Consider the following 5,000-nt stretch of genomic DNA (forward strand, 5'->3'; position numbering starts at 1 on the left):
AGAGGAAGCGCATCATCTGACTACATAACTCATCCATCAGTATAGTCATCTAGTTAAATGTACCTCAGTGAATAAAATAAAAAAAAAAGAGGAAGCGCATCATCTGACTACATAAGTATTAGGATTGTATGTAGATTATATATAGTACCAGTAGACCTCATCTCTCAACTTCCTCATCCTCTCAAATTTTGTTTTTTTCTATACAACATGGTATCATTTCCTTTTTCCAGCCAGCTTCGGCTGGAGAGATGTATGGGGGAAGGAAGAGCCTTCTTCTATGCTATCCTGTATCTCCCACTAATACAGTAGAATAGTTACCCAAACAGCCTAGTAAGGACCTCAGGGTCTGTTGCTGTTTGGACTTCTTTTTATTCCTTTGTATTGCTCCCTCCTCCCTCCTCCTCCTCCTCCTTTTTCCTCCTTTTTAAAATTCTCTCGTGCCTAAATTTGCAATGCATCTATATATTTTATCACACCTACGAATGGTGGTGAATAGCGATTTTTACTGAGATCAAATGCCCATAAAAAGTTTATTCTTCTTGGTTTCGTTGAATCGCCAAGTGGATATTTTAATATTTTTTTCTTTTCTAAGTAATGGATTATGCAACGATGGTTAACGATAGAATACCATCACAAACAACACAAACAGTAACAACAAGAACAGCAATATGGCATCCTTAAACGACACCACCACCACCACCACCTCCCTGACAAAATATGCTTATCGGTGAGGCCACTAGTGACATTTGCATAATATTGTTTCCTCTTATATATGGCGTCCTTCCCCGATAGGTCTGGCGTGGAAGTGGCATAATGTATCATCAATCCTCGGATCATTCAACTCCGGTACCTTTCTTTTATGCAACATACAGCCAACTACTTCGTAATGAATGTAGTAATATCCTATATTCCGAAAGATATCTTCTCTCGTCATACTCATTATTATTATTATTTTTTTTTTCACGTGAAGGAGATTGTCCAATGGTACAAAAGTTAAACAAATAACCTGTTCAACTAAATTAGGATAGAAATAAGTATCCAAATGCAAAGGCTAATAGAGTTCCGTAATTATCTTGATACTCCTCTCTTGGGATAGTTTACATACTAAAGATGGGAGGGTGGGAACCGGACAGTTCCGATGTTTTATCAATGAAAGAGATGAAGGAATGAAGAAAATGGTTAATCTTGCACTAGTAAAGTAGACAAAATACGTATAAGAATAGTAGAAAGTTTTCTGCATTGGAGCAACAGGAAGAGGGAAGACATGCAGTTATCGAGTTTTAACGACCTTAGTAATTGAAGATTAATGCCAGACTCTATCTAAATCTTTTAATGTCTCAGAAAGTAAAAAGGTTTCCTGAAATTTTTATTAGTATGACGAAACTTAAGCTAGAAGATCACCAGTAAATTGTCCTCTACGAAATTGTCGATCAAAGAAAAGTTAGTGAATAAATAGATGCTTCAAAATCTTTTCGTGGATAAACTTAAATAGCTTAGAAAGAGACGATATCAAAATATCATATAAAAAATGTAGATATAATGGAAGTGAAGCAGGAACAAATCCAAACTCATCCTATGTTGATGGTTTCTGCAGATTTCAGCTTCAGGGATAGATCAGACGGCACTGTTGCCATCTGGATAAAGTAATGGAGGGAAAAATGAGGACGGAAAAATTATTATTCAGAAATTCTGATTGAGTACTAGAAGGCACGAGAAATATATCTCGTAAAATTTGACATTTCTAATTGATAAATAAGAATTAGCAAGTTGTATTACCTATCCGGCATGAATTTGGGCAGGAATATAAAGTAGGTATCGGGAGATCGAAGGTTAAATTTAATTTGCTTCTCATGCTGCTCTGGATACAGACGACTGGCAGCCGATGTCTTAAACAAAATTTACGACATTTACATTTGGAAAGAAAAAAAAAGTTTGTGAAAAATATGCCTCCATGCTGAAGACAATTACCTTTGTTATGTGCACTACACGAACTGTACTCCAACTTTTGAAAATCAGTCGTAGATTTAAGTGAGTAAATCTCTCTCTCTCTCTCTCTCTCTCTCTCTCTCTCTCTCTCTCTCTCTCTCTCTCTCTCTCTCTCTCTCTCCTCTCTCTCTCTCTCTCTCTCTCTCTCTCTCTCTCTCTCTCTCTCTCTCATGTGTAAGGGACTCTTATCGAGGATACATGAGTTAAAAAGAAAAAAAAGGAAAATGCTCATTTATAATGCCGCTCCCACTTATTTCAGGATCATAATAACTATATATGCTTCTGTCAATCTATTTATCTATTTATCTATTTATTTATCAATAGTTATATATGTACTTACAGATGACAGTGAACAATAAAGAGAAACAAAGAGACAACAGAAAATGGGAACATTCGGTATACCTTGTGCGAGAGGACAGAATGCAGCGGTTTCGGCAGGATTTGGCTTCACTGGCGTTGACTAGCAAGAAAGAATATGCTTATAATTTGAAGTGATGGGGACAGAACATAACTTAGCAGGGAAGTGGACACGTCTTTGTTCACGTGACTTTGGACTCTGTGTTGTAAATGCTACACTTTGCGAAGAGCCGTTACCTTTGTAGATTTTTTTTTGGGGGGTGGGTCTTTTTTATTGTCTTACTTCAGTTTGTTTCTAGTTAGTTAGCTAATCAGGTAGTGTGTGTGTGTGTGTGAGGGTGGTGGGGGTGCGCGGGCGCGTATGCATTTGAATTGACAGAATATTGACGAATTAGCCGCCCATCGTGCTAAATACACTCGGCTATTTTACTGAATTAAATTAAAATGCGGTAAAGAATTATGAGCCAAATATGAAATGGTAGAATGCTTTGTGAGTTATTTATTGTAATGTTAAGAATAATACTGATAATAATGACTATCAATTTATTGCTGGAATGGTAGCTGATTTCGAATTAAAGCTATTAACAAAGTTCTTTAGAAGTTAGTTGTACACTTAAAACAGGGATGGAAACATAAGCGAAGAGGGCGAATTACAAATTCTTTTATTAAGCATTATAAAGGATCTGGAATGATTGTGTACTGCTCTTTTACCTGCCTTGTTTGGGATAGGCCGATATGAAGCATTTGGGAAACCTGTTTATGCAGCAGTGTCCGGCGGTCAGTGGCACGACTGCTTCATAACCTATGTTGTGCTAAGATGAACAGAAAACAGGAGTGTAAGAGTACGAATATATCTATAGTTTCTCCGGGATTATACAATTTCCGGTTTTTGTACCTTTTTCATCTAATCTGTTTTCTTTTCATGTAAATAACAAGGATATAAGAAGGATTGATCGTGTGAAAAGGATGTACAAGTAAGTGTAATCGATTTTTTGATCAACTAAAAGTGTGAGGGTAAGGGGAGGTAATAGCTGTTTGTGGGTTGAAGTGGGAAAGGAGTGTTGTGTCCGCCCACGTTCGTGTGTACGGCAAATGTTTCTTCTATCAAGTATGATTTAGAGGTTCAACTTATTTATCAGTTTATTTCCTTCAGCCTTGTATTAGACAGTTTCTCTCATGAACGACTTTTATGCATTTTAATTTATATTTTTACCGATGCTGTGTACCCTGTGATTTTCCTGTTTTTTTTTACTTTGTGTGTGAGCGTATTTTGTGTTGGAGTACATTTGTTTGCTGCACTTATTTGCCTCAAGGCCTTAAGAATAAACGCTCACATTTCCTAACTTTGCGAATCATTGCTTATGTTCCTGGTCGTGATAGATAGATACGTTAAGACAATGTTGACCTGCAGTGGATCAAAAGTTTTGTTTTCAATAGATTATTTTAAGGAAAACTTCAGCAACAATGATTAAAAATTATAAAACTGCGGGACACGTCAAATATAAGATGTGTGTGTGTGTGTGTGTGTGTGTGTGTGTGTGTGTGTGTGTGCGTGTCATTCACCTACGGTCTTCTGCTGGTCACCCAGCCAGTCGTTTCCCCTACGGAAAGAGCTCAGAGCTCACACTGTGTGTGTGTGTGTGTGTGTGTGTGTGTGTGTGTGTGTGTGTGTGTGTGTGTGCGTGCGTGCGTGCGTGCGTGTTGATATATATCACTGTATATATTCGAATGGAGGCGATAGTTCGTGTTTAAATTATAGATGAACAGAAAGACCCAAGAGGAAGAAAAGCCACTGACGAATTACATTATTCAATTATTTTTTGACATAATTGCATCCATTCAGTCTTTCAGAATATAATGGTTTAATGTTCTGCATGAGAGAAAAAAAAAAAAAAAACATCACAGTGGTGTGACGCAGGTTGCTTGCATTAGTTTCTACCACCTTGACGTGGAGGTTTGTGCAGTCCTCCCACCACTGTTCATGTTATGAGGGAAGGGTCGCATGAAATGAAGTAAGAACATGATGTTAACGTAAATCGCTGTACTGATTGTCAACATAGCAGCTCAAGCTATCTTTAATTAGTTACCGAGGTATTTTTATTTTTTTTTCACTGAGCCAAAATACACAATCCCATTCATATATATATATATATATATATATATATATATATATTATATATATATATATATATATATATATATATATATATATATATATATATATATATATATATATATATATATATATATATATATATATATATATATATATATATATATATATATTTTTTTTTTTTTTTCTATTTATTTTTAGGGCCTAGTTTTCAATTTATTATCGAAGTAGGAATTGCAAAAATGGCTTTGAGAAATGGGTCTTTAATGCATGGAAGGTAACACACACACACACACACACACACACACACACACACAATCTATATATATATATATATATATATATATATATATATATATATATATATATATATATATATATATATATATATATATATATATATATATATATATATATATATATATATATATATATATATATATATATACGAGTATATATATATATATATATATATATATATATATATATATATATATATATATATATATATTATATATATATATATATATATATATATATATAT

This window comes from Scylla paramamosain, chromosome 14 (genome assembly GCF_035594125.1).
Source record: "Scylla paramamosain isolate STU-SP2022 chromosome 14, ASM3559412v1, whole genome shotgun sequence".
Taxonomy (NCBI): domain Eukaryota; kingdom Metazoa; phylum Arthropoda; class Malacostraca; order Decapoda; family Portunidae; genus Scylla; species Scylla paramamosain.